This window comes from Mesoplodon densirostris, chromosome 17 (assembly GCF_025265405.1).
Source record: "Mesoplodon densirostris isolate mMesDen1 chromosome 17, mMesDen1 primary haplotype, whole genome shotgun sequence".
NCBI lineage: Eukaryota > Metazoa > Chordata > Mammalia > Artiodactyla > Ziphiidae > Mesoplodon > Mesoplodon densirostris.
In genome coordinates, this window is record NC_082677.1 from 32,600,619 (window position 1) to 32,618,336 (window position 17,718).

Sequence of the window (17,718 nt, forward strand, 5' to 3'; positions counted from 1 at the left end):
ATCAATAGTAGAATCATGTGCATTGAACTGAATTTTTTCTTTGGTAATAGACTGTGTATTCAAAAATAGTTTATAAAAAAAGCTACTCAAATTTTATCATAAAATTAAATCTAAATGCATTACAAGTTTGTTACTTTGAGAGTTCACCTCTGATACACGTTTGTGAGTTACAAGTTGAGGACAAGGTTTTATGGCAATAGTTCACCAAACTCAATATTTCCTGATTAAGAGTAAATATTAGGGCATAATGGAATTTATATCAGGATTAGCATTGGAAGGCCCAACTTCAAGACCCAGTTATGCCATCATGTGTTTATTCTTTCTTCCATGTATTCACATATTCACGCATGTATTCACTCATTCACTCATTTATTCATTCATTCATTTTACAAATGGCTTTCTGAAGTTTTACCATGACATAGCTTTTCTAGAATAATGTTCTTGTAGTGTCCCCAGTTCAGTCAGAAAAGCTAGAGGGGCCCTGAATTGCTCTCACATGACATCAAGGAGGAAAAGACAATGGACAGGTACACCAAAGGGAATTTAACAGAAGAGGGTAAATAGGCAGCAGAGTCTACAATACGCTTGCTCTTTTAACATAAATTGACCAGACCTGTCATTCTAAGGTCTCTCACTAGAACATCTGAGTGATGTGGAATATTATATTACTAGAAAGTAACACAGTCTTTCCTTTAATGGGCAGTTTGAAATAAGTGTTATGATGGAGTTCTAAGTTGTATCAAAATCTATTTATTCTCAATATGAAAAACACCTACAAGCCAAAAGAAAAATATGCAAAATACTTGCATAGGCACGTCACGTAATAAGATATTCAAAAAGCCAAAAGAACATGGAATGGTATTCAAGTTACTCATGAGGGAAAGGCAAATCAAAACCACAACGAGCTGTCCTACCTGAATTGTTGAAATGAAAACTCTCATACACTGCTGATGGAAGTATAAACTGGTACAATCATTTTAGAAAACTGTTGGTCAGTATCTACTAAAGCTGAAAATACGCTTATCCACTGAAACAGCAATTACACATCTAGGTATATTTCCTTTTTTTTTTTTTTTTTGGAGTATAATTGCTTTACAATGTGGTGTTAGTTTCTGCTGTACAATGAAGTGAATCAGCTATATGTATACATATATCCCCTCCCTCGTGGACATCGCCCCCCCCACCATCCCACCCATGTAGGTTATCACAGAGCACCAAGCTTAGCTGCCAGTGCTATACAACAGGTTCCCACTAGCTATCTATTTTACACATGGTAGTGTATTTATGTCAAACCTATTCTCCCAATTCATCCCACCCTCCCCTTCCCCGCTGTGTCCACACGTCCATTCTCTAGTTCTGTGTTTCTATTCCTGCCCTGCAAATATGTTCATCTGTACCATTTTTCTAGATTCCACATGTATGCGTTAATATACGATATTTGTTTTCCTCTTTCTGACTTATTTCACTCTGTATGACAGACTCTAGGCACATCCACATCTCTACAAATGACCCAATTCCATTTCTTTTTATGGCTGAATAAATTCCATTATATATATGTATCACATCTTCTTTATCCATTCCTCTGTCGATGGACACTTAGGTTGCTTCCATGACCCGGTTATTGTACATAGTGTTGCAATGAACATTGGGGTGCGTGTGTCTTTTTGAATTATGGTTTTCTCTGGGTATATGCCCAGTAGTGGGATTGCTGGGTTATATGGTAGTTCTATTTTTAGTTTTTTTTTTTTTTTTTTTTTTTTTGCGGTACGCGGGCCTCTCACTGCTGTGGCCTCTCCCATTGCGGAGTACAGGCTCTGGACGCGCAGGCTCAGTGGCCATGGCTCACGGGCCCAGCCGCTCTGCGGCATGTGGGATCTTCCCAGACTGGGGCACGAACCCATGTCCCCTGCATCAGCAGGCAGACTCTCAACCACTGCACCACCAGGGAAGCCCTATTTTTAGATTTTTAAGGAGCCTCCGTACTATTCTCCATAGTGGCTGTATCAATTTACATTCCCACCAACAGTGCAAGAGGATTCCCTTTTCTCCGCACCCTCTCCAGCATTTATTGTTTGTAGGGAACAAAAACAGAAATATAGATCAGTGGTACAGGATAGAAAGCCCAGAGACAAACCCATGCACCTATGGTCAACTAATCTATGACAAAGGAGGCAAGAATATAAAACAGAGAAAAGACAGCCTCTTCAATAAATGGTGCTGGGAAAACTGGACAACTACATGTAAAAGAATGAAAATAGAACACTCCTTAACACCATACAAAAAAATAAACTCAAAATGGATTAAATACCTAAACGTAAGACCAGACACTATAAAACTCTTAGAGGAAAACATAAGAAAAACACTCTTTGACATAAATCACAGCAAGATCTTTTATGACCCACCTCCTAGAGTAATGAAAATAAAAACAAAAATAGGCAAATGGGACCTAATGAAACTTAAAAGCTTTTGCACAGCAAAGGAAACCATAAATAAGACAAAAAGACAACCCACAGAATGGGAGAAAATATTTGCAAATGAAGCAACAGACAAAGGATTAATTTCCAAAATATACAAACAGCTCATGCAGCTCAATAGGTATATTTCTGACAGAGCCAGAAGACATGTATAAGAATGTTCTTAGCAGCACTATTTGTAATAGCCCAAATCTAGAAACAATATAAATATCCACGAACAAAAGAAAAAAAATTCAGAGTGGAATGCTAAATAACCATTAGAACAAACAAATTACCACCTCACACAGCAACACGGATACAAAGTGTAAGATTGTATTTATAAAAAGGACAAAGTAAGTCTAGTTACTGCTGTCACAGTCAGGATATGTGTGGGATGTAAGGTTATGAAAGGGAGAATCTGGAAGGGGCTCTGTGTTTCTAATAACGTTGTTTCTTGATCTGGGTATTGGTTACATAGGTAAGCTTACTTTATGAGCATTCATCAAGCCAGATACTCAGGAAGTGTGTACTTTTCTGTATGTTATTCTTCTATATACGGTATACATTTAAAATGCAGTAAGAAGTATAAGAGTATAAGAAATGTTTAAACAAAACAAAATAATACTTCCCAGTGCAATGAAGTGCATAGTGCCAAGTACTTTACTGAAACAAAGAAAGGGCTTTGCTGAGGCAATAATTTGTACATTTATAAGTCTTTTATTCCTGATTTTGAAATACTAATAAGAACAGATACTACACTTGATCTTAGCCAAAAGGCTGAGAAGCGATAACGGACTCACTTTACTGTACACCTGAAACTAACACAACACTGTAAATTAACTATACTCCAATATAAAATAAAAATTAAATTAAATTTTTTTTCAAATAATAAAAAATAATTTTACTTAAAAAAAAGAAAGTAGAAGTAGTATTTGGTATTTCTTGAAAGAGGACAGTGAAGGGTTAAAGAAGATCTTAGTGTAAAACTATAAAGAGGTTCTAGGTAGGACTACAGTTCTGTTTAGAAGAGGAACACGTGACTAACCCTATAGGTCTACAACATGGAAACAAATAAATCAGACTTTTCAAAAAATATAGGCATGGACCCAGAGGCAAAGAAACTACCACAAAGAGAGCATACCAGCAAGACATGAAAACTCATCACAAACTAATAATTAAAAACATTACTCTCTAAACCTTCCCTTTTCCTGGCTTTAAAACAAACAAATATGTAGAAGACACAGAGTTAATTTCTAGGAAACATTAGAAGTTACTATGACATAGTACCTAGAGTTACTGACTCTGCCTACTTTGTTCCATTACTGAATATATTTATCTCTCACCCTGAGCAGATCACGTCTTTTTATATTTAGGTGAGGAAAGGGAATGGGGATCAGTGAATGAAGAGAAAGGAGGTTAATAGAATGGAGAGTAATAGGCCTTGTCCAGTTTCCAGCAAATGAGTAGCAAACAGACAGAGCACTGTTTAGGAAGTGATGAAAACCTTTAGACTTATTAGAGAGAATGCTGCTGCCAACGGCTGCAAGTGTAGCAGGGATCCCAGGGTCTCTCTTGGGCAGTGCTTCTCTCTGCCTGGGAGACTGTACTAGTTACCTCTTCACGCCCTATGCCCTTCATTTATTTCTATCTGCACGTTAAAAAATAGAGCCTCATCATCTTTATTTGAGAAGTTGCCTCATGACAGGTCACAGTGAATTTTAAAAGATCCTTTACTCTTTTTTTCTCCTCCTTTGGGACACGGGGAAGACTAAGAAAAAGGGATGAAATTATACTTTTCACCCAATGATAAAATATACTTTGGATTAAATAAAACCCTGCTCATGGTTTAACAAACATCAGCTTAAGAATCCCTTAGCCTAACAATATTAACAAGAATAAGAAATAAAAGGGCTAATAATAAGTTTCTTGGTTGTGTCTTATACTTGTAACCTTAAAATCCTATGGATTTTGAGTTATTAGCTTGTCAGAATCAAAGTACAAGGTGTTATTAACATTTTTAATGTTTAATCTAAACTGTTTTTTGGTTCATCTTCCAATTTGGGTATATTGGTAAATGAGAATTTTGTTTTTATTTGCATATTAGCACTTTTCTGCTGCATACATGTTTTAATGGGAAGAGTATGAACATATAATTTAATGGCCTAATCATATTTCAAAATAAAAAGAATTGCCAGAATCTTTTAACCTTGAGGCTACTATAATGCACTGGGTGAGGGTAAATGAAGTCGAGATATGAGGTAAACGGTGATGCACTAACACTCTCTTTAGTATACTTCAATGCTCCTTTATTTCATTTTTCCTCTAGAAATCGGGATTAGGCAGCTCCTCTAATTAACCCAAAGATGTTTGACTAATAGAAGGAGATTGCAAGCATAATTAGTTAAATGATAATGTACATAGCATTTAATGATCATTGTCATTTATTCTAATATCAGAGCTAATAAATGGTGAAACTGTTTAAGCCAAATGTTGTCATATCACAATAATGTACATCATGGCTAACACTAATAATTTCTAATTTACTTGGGAATCAATGGGACATGCAGCTTTCTTAATGCATGTCAATGCTTTCTTAAATAGACTCTCATAAAGTAGAAAAATATTTATCTCCTTACCTAGACTACATAACAAGTAGTCATACCACCATTCCCCTCCAAAGCACAAATAGTTCTTCTAGCTACACTAGCTACATCCTTGGCTTTCATGAGGCCAGTGTAATGTATTAAGACACTTATTTACAAACACTCACTCAATAACTGTAACTAATATGAATTCCAAATGCAAATCTCATCCCATTCTCTTGCTTTCTAAGGATTCAGTGAATACAGATTAGCCATCAAGTTCTTATGCAGCACCGGAAGGCTACTTTTGCTCTAAAAGTCCAAAACAACAACAGAAAACAGAGTGGTGCTTGATTTTCTCTATTATGCGTTTCCATCATTTTCTCTCACATTAAGAATTACAAAGGACAAATATATATATTCAGATAAGTGCTGCAAAATCACTGGCCAATGCTATCTACAGGACACAAAAGAAGTGGGAAGACTGTCTGATTTATATGGAGAAGCACAGTCATTATCCTGAGCTAGAGGTACCACCGAAACTGACTCTCATCACCCATATCACTCTTTAAGAATGCACAGTGAAGAGCACTTTAGTCTCTGGATCACATAAAAATGAAAAGCTGAAAGCTAGAACAGAGAGAAGTCTCCTTTATACACAGTTATTAGAAGAGAGAAAGTGAAAAAGAAAAATGAAAAATAAAAGTAAAATCTGTGTATTTTAGTAAAGAAGGAGATAGACAACTAACGAGAGATTTTAGCTTCTGGTTATTCTCAATAGGGATAAACTGAGTCATTAGGTGTTTTGCCATCCTGACTGCCCACCTGCTGCCCATTTAGATGTTTCATACTTCTAACTTTAACTTTCTTTAAAGTTAATGGTTACTTTATAAAGAAATCCAAAAGGCTTCCAATGAAATACAGCAGTCCATTGTCCCTGACTCTCTTTCTTATTGATGCTTCTCCTGCTATCTCTTGATTCATCAATTATAGACATTACCTATGGATTTTCTATTGTGATAGACTGAAGCTTAATATCCTCACAGCTTGGGTCTCTCCATAGGGCTGCTCACAACATAGCTTCCCCCAGAACCAAGAAACGGGGAGACACAGCACCCAAGATGAAAGTCACAGTATCTTTTGTAACCTAATCTCAGACGTGACATACTTTCATTTCTACCCTATTCCGCTGGTTATACAGACTAATGCTGGAAAATGTTTGGGGGGTGGGTTACATGAGAAAGAACAACAGGAGGCAGTGATCACTGAGGGCCATCTTGGAATCTGCCTACCACAGTGCTTTTACTATTATGACTGTAAAATAGCACACAAGGCCATGCCGAATTCCAGTAGTGTACCATGATTATACAGTTGACCCCTGTACAACACGGGGATAGGGGCCCTGACCCTCCACGCATTTGAAAATCTGCATATGATTTATAGTCAGCCCTCCATACACGAGGTTCCTCCCAACTGTGGTTCCACATTCATGGATTCAATCAATAGCAGATCGTGTAGTATTATAATGTTTACTACTGAAAAAAATGCGCATATAAGTGAACCCATGTAGTTCAAAGGTCAACTTTATATCACTTTTTTCTAGAATTAACAATTGCCTCTTATTTTCCTAGTGCCTATCACTCTTCCCATACTTGTCCCCAAAGCTTTATAATACAATTATATGATTGTACACAGTCGTATACAATTATACAAATATAATAAAAATTGTAGTCATATATATCAGATTATCTGTAAATTCTACATTTTCCCCCTTATCTTCCCTAGAACTCTGTATGTTTATGCTTTTCCAAATATTGTACTATTTTTTCTGCTACTATATTTTTCATATCCAAAAGATTTTTGTTTCTAATCCTTTTATATGTATAAATATGTATATATCTTATATATATGACATATATCATCCTATTCTTTTCATCATTGAAATATTTGACATCTTTGCAATTATTATGGTGTTATTCTCTGTTTACTAAGAGCTCCTCTGGTTTGTTTCTCTTCTTTTTTCATGTTGAATGTTTTCCTCAAATGTCAGCTGATGAGTCCTTGGGCCAAATTAATATTTCAGAGAAAAAAATTTGTGTGAGTAGGCTTGTTAACTAGTGGGCTTCTCTGTGGAATGCTCTTGCAGTAAGTTAGCATTTTTTGAGGGAAGGGGGCCCATAATGCCAGTATCTGAAGGCCTTTTCTCTAGACAGTTCATTATCTCCAGAAAAATCTTCTGTCATCTGCTTGGAGTATAAGCTTGGCTTACACTGAGTGGTGATTGGGGCCAGAAGAGGATTGTGCCATTCACGTCTCCTGTTTTCTCCTGGAGATCCACCTCTGTGTTCAGGTAACTCCTGTTTCCAGTGCAGCACCTCACCTCTGGCTTGCACACCATTTACAGAGTTTCCAGCACAATTTTTCCAAACAACATCTGTACCTCCCACCTCCTGGAGGGGAGGAGGAAAGGGAGGGAGGGAAGTGCAGCCAGAGGGTCACAAGTCTGGACTTGGGAGCCATGCTGCGGGGATGGAGGTTGACCTGCTCCTTTGCCATCACCCCCACTTTCAGCTGGATGTCTCATTCCTCTTGTCAGTGGTTCCCGGCACCCGTGACTCCTAAGCCCTTATGTGGTGCTGTGAGGAGCACATCAGTCTGTTTCTCACTGGGATCGCCCCCTGTTGTGGGTTGAACAGTGTCACCCAAAACTTATGTTGAAGTCCTAACACCTGGTACCTGTGAATGTGACCTTATTTGGAAACAGGGCTTTTGCAGATGTAATCAAGCTAAGGTGGGGTCACACTAGATTAGGGTGAGCCCTAACCAAATGATTCGTAGCCGTATAAGAAGGGCATGTGAAGACACAGAGACACACAGGGAGGTCATGAGAAGACGGAGTCTGAGATGAGAGTGACGCAGCCACAAGCCCAGGAACACCGAGGACTGCCGGCCACCTCCAGAAGTGAGAGAGGGCGAACGGGTTCTCCCTCGGAGCCTCCAGGAAGAACCAACACTGCCAACACCTTGATTTCGGACTTCTAGCCTCTGGAATTGTGAGAGAACAATTTTCTGTTGTTTTAAGGCCCCCAGTTTGTGGTAATTTGTTTGGCAGCCTTGGAAATGAATACACCTGGACTCCAATTTCCTCTCTTCCGCATCATTTGCTTCCCTGTCTTTATATGCGGTTGTTCCAGGTTAAACATGTCTTGACTTTATAGAAGTTGACACTGGTTTTTGTTACTCCTTTTCCTTGAGGCTTTGTGGTGACTCCCATGGGGAAAAGGAGGTAAAAATACCTTTATTATTTTATTTTAAAACCAAAAGTCTCTAAAGACTTTTAATTTTTCGTCTTTTTCTTTTCTAAACTAATTCATACCAATTAATGCACTTTAAGTGCAGTATAGGAACTATTCATAGTAAGAGAATTAATTTCAGTCTCTCCAATTAGCACATCCATTTTGCATACCACTGTCACTTTGCTCAAGAATTTATAATAACTTTCTATTGACACATCCATCATGGGAGGTAGGCAGAGAAGGGGAAGAATGAGGAGGAACTAACATCTATTGAATTTATTTATTTATTTATTTTGCGGTACGCGGGCCTCTCACTGTTGTGGCCTCTCCCGTTGCGGAGCACAGGCTCCAGATGCGCAGGCTCAGTGGCCATGGCTCACAGGCCTAGCCGCTCTGCGGCATGTGGGATCTTCCCGGACCGGGGCACGAACCCGTGTTCCCTGAATCGGCAGGCGGACTCTCAACCACTGCGCCACCAGGGGAGCCCTACTGAATTTATTAAATATCTACTCAACTGTAGGTACTTTAGTATAGTCCCTATTTAATCTTCCAAATAGTCTATGAAGCACATAGTGTAATTTCTCTTTTTACAGCTGAGGAAAAGGAAATCCAAAGGTTAAATAAGCTGCTAGGGTCACCCTTTTATTAAGTCAAGAAGTCAAACCAAGGCCTGTCTGCCTCTAAAGCCCGAGCCTGACTCCATGCTGTTTTCAAGTCATACTGTTTGACCAGATCACCCAAGGCTTCTATAAACAGGATTCAAGAATCTGGCTAGTTTTATGCTTTCACAAATAGTCAGTGAGTAAGAACAGCTATTGTTTTTTTTTTAAGTAACTACAATACCTGACAGGCACTTGGCAAAACATTTATTTCTGATCCTGATGACAATCTTGAAAAGTGGTTTCTGTATCTGTGGCTACTCCAGACTGACATTTAATGAGGGCAAATAAAATAAAATATAAAAGTAAATCTAGTAGTACCTTAGAAATATTGAGTTTAGCACCAAGTGTTGTTTTGGTAGGAAAAGATCTCAGACACATGATGTAGTTGGCACATGCCTGGAGGAAAACCAGCTGCATTAGGGTCCCCACCATCTCTGCTAGAATGCCTTCCTCATATGTAGCATGACACCCAAACAATGCTGAAACACATTGTTTCAGCATTGTGTTTAGATGGTATAGATGTTCCAACAGAGTGTCCATTATTTTCCTAATTAACTACTACACTATTTTAAAACATGAAATACCTTATCCTCTAAAAAAGGGATGACTCTGCTTGGCTGGTGCTCTAAAGCAGCAGTCCCCAAACTTTTTGGCACCAGGGACCAGTTTCATGGAAGAAAATTTTTCCACGGACGGTGGGTGGGGGTGTGGTTCAGGCAGTAATGGGAGCGATGAGGAGCAATGTGGAGCGATGTGGAGCGGCAGATGAAGCTTCGCTCGCTTGCCCGCTGCTGTCCTCCTGCTGTGCAGCCCGGTTCCTAACAGTCCACGGACCGGTAGTGGTCCGTGGCCTGGGGGTTGGGGACTGCTGCTCTAAAGCACACTCTGTTGGCCTACTGCCAAACTGACCCCTATGATTACATTTGGAGATTAACCTTTAGAACTTTTAGGCAGTTGGAGAACAAAATGCCCTTTGTCACAGGGCCTGTGAAGCACCTGGGCTACTTTTCTTTCCCTCAGACTTTATGGACAGCTATTATTACACAAGTAATAGCCTCTTTTTTTCAGCTGGGCCATTGATGCAAAAATTATCTTGCATCTCCCAGAGCAGTAACCTCTCACAATCCATCTAGGAGACATGCCATCCTCCACTGCCCTTGCCTTCCTTTCTCACCCAGAGACTGTCACTTTCAGGAGGAGACCTTATATCCTAGTTCTCAGAGAAAAAAGACATCATCAGGTGAGACCTCTAAACTCCCTTACTCAATATTTGTATCCACTTCTCTCCATATATCTTTTCTTTCCACCGTCCAGGTGCTCCACACCTGTGCTCTCCGATCCCACCCCCCAGCAACCTCACCCTCAATACTGCCCCACCAAACACTCATCACTCCCTTCTGGAGCTCCTTCCCTTCAGAATACAGACAGTAAAGCCAGAGCCACACGAAAGGCAAAGAAACACAACCCTTTCATTGAACTACAACCTGTTCTAGTTCCAGCTATTTCCCTTCTGTTTCATTCTTTCATACCCAGGCTTTTAAAAAGGACAGCCTTCACTACTCTAACCAACACTGTCTGGCTTCAGTTTCTACTATTCTACCACAACTGCTCTTCCAGAGGTGAACAATGACACCTGTGCCCTTCAATCCAATCTGTGCCTGGGTGCTCCTCCATCCTTTCCTTACCTGGCCTTTCTGAAGCCTGTGGCTTTGCTGACTGCTCTTTCTCTTGGCCTCTGGGAGACTGCTCCTTCCCAGCTGCATAACCCAGTGAGTCCTGCACACACACACCTTCCTGCCTGGGAGATCCAGCAAGACTGTCCTGGGTACAGGTGATGTCTTCCCCTCCCTGCATCCTGAGTGAACCTCCACAGTAGCACAAGTTCACTGGACCTTAACTGTTTATCCTAAACAATTTATTTGTCACTAAAATTGTAGATCCACCAACCATTTGATATGTTTTCCACATTTGTGATTATGTCAATGAAAGTTTAGTTTTCAAATGACAAAAAAATAACAGTAAAAGTCATTTGAGAACTAGACTCATATTGACAGTCACAAATGGGGAAAACATGTCATGTATATATGTATAAAAATGTAACATATAAAAATAGAGAAAATTTGTAACAAACCAGTAATCAAACGATAAAATAATTATTTTTTACTCTTTGGAGAATTTGATAAAATCAACAGATCCTTTGAGCAGGAAAAAAAATATGCCCAAGCACAAAATCTAAAATGAAAGTACAGAGTTAAAGGTGCTTCTAGAGTCTATCCATTGACTCCTTATCAATCCAGACTCTGAACCTATGCTATAAGAAAAGGAGAGATATAGAATGGGCCCCAAAATTTAAAGATAACAATTATAGTCCACTGTGTAACACAAACAGAACAAGAGACATATTAGTCATAGCAACTACTTCAGAGAAGTCAAGGACATAACTTTGCTTATACAATAGTTCTTTATCTCCTTTTCACTCAATTTAGTCTCAGCCTTCAACTTACATCTGTGAGTACTCATTAAATGAGAGGCATTTGCTATTTCTTGCATAAATGTCCTTTTAAAACAACTTGAGGTCCTCACTACTTGAGAATTTTCTAACCTGTTCATGCTTAAGAGTCTGTTTGATAATGACTAGCCAAAAGGTTGTCCTGCCCTGACTATAAATTAGAAAGGCCTTTCTGTCTACTCACAGGGCATCCTTACCCAGGCAGGAGCCCTGCTGAGTTTGTTCTTCCTTTTGCTTGACTACATAGTAAATAGCAGAGACTGATGTTTGAATAAAATGTGAAATCACCCAAATTGTTTTATATTCTTGGGCTAGAAAAGTCTCCTTAAAAAATGTTTAAGTCTTTTGACACTTACAGGTAGTACTTAATTCTGCTTGAAAGCCCAAGTGTAAGGGTGTCAAAAACAATTAGTATTTTAATAGTTCCCTTCCTTAGGCAGGCACAAATTCATCAGAAAGAGAACAAAAAAGATTCTCAAGAAAATAAGCCAATGACATTTAGCAAAATCATATAATTTGACTATATTATTCTTTATGCTCTTTCTACTCTAAAATAGGATACAGCTTAAAAAAAATGGAAATGGTAGTTGCCACCATTTACTACTTTGATAGATAAGGTTTTCTAGACAAAGACTGGTTTGGTGTCGTCCTCACTGTTTTCAGAAAAGCCTTATGGTAGTTAGTGCTCAATAGACACCACTGAAAACCTTACAAATTTCATAATTCTGCCTCAAGACAAATTCTTGCTGTTTCGGAAAAAGGTAGGTCAAGAAATAAGGGGACCCAAGGCTGAGTGAAGCAGGGAGGGGGGATGGTTGTGTGTGAATTTTTAATATATCAACAACAAAGCCTGTCTTGTGCGCCCCCCTTAGTGTTATTTTGTGGGAAATAATGCCAATTCAAAAATATTTACCTAGCTTCACATTTAATTCTGACTTCCAGTCTTGGAGTGGCAGAGCAGCTGTAGCTGGAGGCAATACAATCTTATTTCTATAAAAATCTCTCAAAGCTCCATATATAAGTGGAAGAGTCAAAATAGATAATCAAATCCAAATTCAGGCTATTAAGAATTGATTTGGTGTAAAGATAATATAGCAAGATTTTGTTTAGGTTATGGATGCTCACTGAAAATGTGTAATCCTTGTTTGCCTAAAATTTTGATTATGTTTTATCTTATTTTGTCACAGTTAAATGGTTTTATCATTAGGGATTTTAATTGCATACAGTTTATAGAATTCTTTCTGATTACTCTATATCCAATTAATTAAAAAAAAATCCCACTGTACCACTTAATGAAAAGAGAACCATCTAATGAGATGCAATCAGACTGCAGGCAGATGCACCATAAGGTGTGGCCGAACAATTCATATTTGTGAAAGCTTTGTCACAAACATTTTACAGAGTCTACAAGGGAAAAAAAGTCCCTGAAGAGAGTAGAAATCACTGTATCCTGAAAAACACTAGTCACTCAGTGGTAATACCACTCAGTTTTATAAAGAAAAAAAGAAAGAAACAACCAAAGAAAAAGAAATAGGAGAAACCAAGTCCTTGAAAGTCTTCTTTCAACCTTCGTAATGTAGGCTCCACTATTATGCAATCCTTCCCATCTTCATCCTTTTTCTGCCTCTCACTCACTCTGTTACTCACCTGTGTCCATTCCTAAGGCTCAGTCCTTGACTTGCATTCTCTAGGTTTGAAGATTTCCTGCAGGTAACTCATCTGCTTATGCAGTGTTAGCAAGTCTTTGTGAGGGTATCAACACAGAGCTCTAGACTTGGCTTCGCCCCTCTCACCTTGATCAGCTCTCTAACTCTCCCCATTCCTTGCAGCCAAACCATGTCGGCTCAAAGCGGCTACAAAGTCCTTTTGATTCTTTCTTCTCTCTAACATTTGTCACTTCGATTCCATACAAACTGCTCAGACCTGTCATTTTCCTGCTCAAAAACCTCAGTAGTCCAAGTTCTTGGTCTGGCATCAGACTCTCAATATACTTATTCCTTATCTGGTCTTTTATTTATTTATTTATTTATTTTGCGGTACACGGGCCTCTCACTGTTGTGGCCTCTCCCGTTGTGGAGCACAGGCTCCAGACGCGCAGGCTCAGCGGCCATGGCTCACGGGCCCAGCCGCTTCGCGGCATGTGGGATCTTCCCGGACCGGGGCACGAACCCCTGCATCGGCAGGTGGACTCTCAACCACTGCGCCACCAGGGAAGCCCCTGGTCCTTTATTTTTAACCAGACCAGGTGATTCACTAACACCCAAATATGGTATGATTTTATTAAAAATGTGTTAATATTTTGATTATCTTGACTTACTATTTTCTACAAACTATAGAAAATCTTTAGATTTCAAATGTACTGTATTAAGTAAAGAAATGAGATAATGCCCTGTACTCATTAGCAGATGCTTTCATTTATTTACTGTTGTTAAACTTTGCTTGATTAAGCAAGGGAAAGAAATCTAATTAATAAGTAACTCTCCACTGCTAAGAAGTAAATAATCCAATCAAGATTGAGCCTCACCCTTCACATCTGATGCAACCTTCAAACCTGTGACGATCAAGTATCTCCTTTTGATGACAGATAACATATTAGGGAGAATATGAGAAGGATAATTCCTTCTAGCTATAGCTAGAGCTTTAGCAATTGGCATACTAAGTCCTACTTATTTGGGTGACAACCACAGACCCGATTTTGCTCAATGTACACTGATTGTTCTATGCAAGCCTAAACATAAGCATGTCTGTTCATTCAACACATTCTTACTAAATATCCATGTGTCGGGCACCAACGCATCGAAGAACTGGGGTTACAGCAGTAAACAAGGCAGAAACCCTCCTTTATTGTCTCGTCTGCACCCTGATGGGACTCAGTAGTGCGGCAGACACTGAATAAGAACTTTAAGGAAATGTGTGTTGCATAATAGGAAAAACCAGGGTGCTAGTAAGAGCATACAGGTGCTTATAAGAGCATACAGTTTTACAGGGTTCAGACTAAGGTTCAGAAAAGACCTCCTGAGAAAGTGTGTACATGCTGCTTCTGCTTCTTGGTTCATGCTTGCCCTCAGGGTTTTGCCTCATTTCTACTTATCCTTCCGAACTCAGCTTTGATTTCAGGTCCTTCTAGAAGCCAAGTTTGAATTGTCCTCATAAAGTCTGGATTGGTCTTTCAGACTTCTTGGTGTTTCAAAAGCTCTGTGCATTACCGCTATCTTGGCATTAACCAGATATATGAGAATTGTTGCTCATCTGTCTCCCAACTGGATGGTGGATTCTTAGAGGGAATCACTACATATTAAGTGCCCAGCAAGTGCTTAATACATTTTGCTAAATAAATGAATGAGTGAAAGTTTAGCAAGGAAAGATACCAAACACTTAATTTCTTCCTAGGTCTTAACAGACAAAGCAAAAGATAAAACAGGGAAAGGTTTTCACCAAAGTATTTTGGGTAGAGATTTGGAGCACAACACAAGGGCTGGATTATTCAGTGTGTACAATTTCTGGAGTTAGAATACTTGAGGTCACCTTTTGCCAAAATATATTCCGTGATATTTTAGCCCCAAGGTCTCACAGGATACTTTATCAGGATTTTCTCATTCTGAAATAAAAGATGATCTCTCTCTCTCTCTACACACACACACACACACACACACACACACACACACACACACACACACATAGTCTAAGTCTATATTTATAATCTATATATAATCTAAAATTTCCATGATCTTTCTAACAGAGTATAAACTTATTAGATTAATTTAGATCTTTTAATACAGAGTTTATTAAAAGAAATAAATAGTGGTCCTCATTCAAGAAGGTGGTTTATCCTGGTAATCCAAGCCTCAGATAAAGAATGCTATCTAGTGGTTCAATCTGGGAACAAGAAAGAAGATAGACCAGAGGCTAGAAAACCTCTGAGAGGGTGTGAGGGTGTATCTCAATAGCTCGAACTTATGTCACAAGAGAAAAAAATGTACACATGTGGTTCACCCAGATGATGGGAAGAGGAAAAGATAGGGATTCAAGCAGTTGTATTCAGAGCACGACATGGCAGAGAGATTAAAGAGCTTGGACTCAAAAGTCAGGCAGACCTGGGTTTGAAATTTGGCCATAGGACTGGACACAAACTATCAGACCTGTTCAATCCTTGGTTATTTTTGACTATAAAATAGAGATAAAAACATTGACTATCTGATAGGATTATTGAGAAGATTAAATGGGATATGTATAAAGCATTTCAACATATTGCTTGGCTTTTAGCTTAAATAACTCAATAAGCAAAGTAACAGTAAATATTAACTTATTATTATTACTATTACTATTATTATTTTATTTAGGATGCAAACAAATTTAAAATAATTGTAGAAAATCTCATATATCTTTTAAAAATAATGAGATAATATCAACTACTATATATCTTTAGACAATATAAACATCAGGTGTTAGTTTTGTTTAAGTATATGAAAGCAAATTAAAAAATAAAAGGGGTTTCCATGTTACATTTCAGTTGCATACTTCAGTTGTAGGGTTAGTACTTTCAGTGAAAACACAGTAATTTTTAGAAAAAGATTTCAAAATAAACTCTGAAATGTCATATTTTTCTAAAAATATGCATGATGCTTGTTTCAATGTCCTTAACCAAATTCTGCATTTTTCAAAGTCTAGTCTGATAAATCTATCTTTATACATACAATCCTTAAAGATTAATCTGGTGGTTTGAATTTTTTTCACTTGGTTAGAAGTATAAAGGGAAAACAAAAGAAATATCAATGAAAATAAGTTTTTAAAATACTTTAATCCACTACATTTTTATTAGAACAGAGAATTTGATCTTTATGGTATATCTCCTTTGGTTTGCTGTATAATCTACTTACTTAATTATCACAAAAGCCTTAGAACTTAAGATAGTACATTGGCCTTGTTAGAGATAGAAATGTAATGCTCACCTGCTTTTTTCATCTGGACCAAAAGTATCACAATTTACAATTATAGATGAACCTTTGTAGCCTGGACACTTTACTAACATTACAGTCACAGAAGGACTGTGTTTCTCAAGGCCAGTACACAAACTTATCTTAAATAATTTCCCCCTACATAATGGCCAAAATATTTATTTTAAATTAAACACAGCATGGGTATCTGTATGCCATTATAATCATGTCATATCATGGCTGTGGGTCTTTTCTTTAATGACTTACAATGGGGGCTGAGTTGTTTATTTCATATATTGTATTGATAATAATAATTAAAAAAATCTAAGTACCTATATTCAATCAAACAAGAAACATGATGGAAATCAAAACTATATTATGGTTGTGTCACTAACTAGCTCTGTACTCTAAGAAAGTTTTCAGCCTCTCTGAGTTTCTCTGTCCTCTACAGTTTTTGCCATTATTTAGTATATCATAATGACTCTAAATAATAACCCAAAGCTAGGGATTAATTATCCACAATGAATTTTTCTGACATTACAATTTTTTCTTCCTATTGTTAGACTAGGGAAAGGCAAAACAATAAAAACATACTATTGAAAAAAGTCAAAAGATCTATTTAACATTTTGGTGTAGATTTTTACCTTTTCTCCCATTTATTAAGCATGTATTATGTATACTTTACCTTGAGCAGTAAGGATCTATACAGCTATTAAAAGATCATTACATTCATGTCTTTTTCTTATTTACCTCATACTCTTTTTTTATGTTATCCTAGAAATTCGACTTAAGTTTCTCTACTCAGTCAGACATTAATACTTCTAGAACATAATTCATCTGTACCCAAAACAACTTTTGAATAAAATCTGTCAAGTATCTTTTCATTTCTAAATCTGGTAAACTTTGGTAACAATCTCACTGAATAAACGGCAATCACGATGGATGAATTTGACTTTGACTATGAAAGGTAAGCAGAACCCTGTAATACATAACAGTGAGGGAAAGGGAACCAAAGTAAATAAAACCCAATCAACACAAAATGGCATCTTGAAGACAGGAAGAGGGCTCCATGAGGTTGGGTGTTCAGGAGCCAGTTAGAGATGTCTGAAAGGGGTCAGTCTCAGATAAATATCGGAGACTAAGTTAACTCACCTTCTTTTTAGTGATTCTAGCACATCCCGCCACAATAATATCACATGAAGCTCATCTGTATTAAAGATTTCGCCAAAATGCTGGTCACAGTGTTTCACACTGTACTGGCAAATGCGGTACAGTAAAATAG

At 37.9% G+C, this 17,718-nt stretch overlaps 1 protein-coding gene and 1 non-coding gene across 4 annotated transcripts in view; both read right to left on the bottom strand.

The window, feature by feature from the left end:
- The window catches only part of DIAPH3 (diaphanous related formin 3), a 550,032-nt gene that overhangs the window by 123,546 nt on the left and 408,768 nt on the right, over nt 1-17,718 (bottom strand). The window lies entirely within an intron of this gene.
- On the bottom strand, nt 3,061-3,242 carry LOC132477846 (U2 spliceosomal RNA). Its single transcript, XR_009530350.1, has one exon. It is a non-coding gene; the product is annotated as a U2 spliceosomal RNA (small nuclear RNA).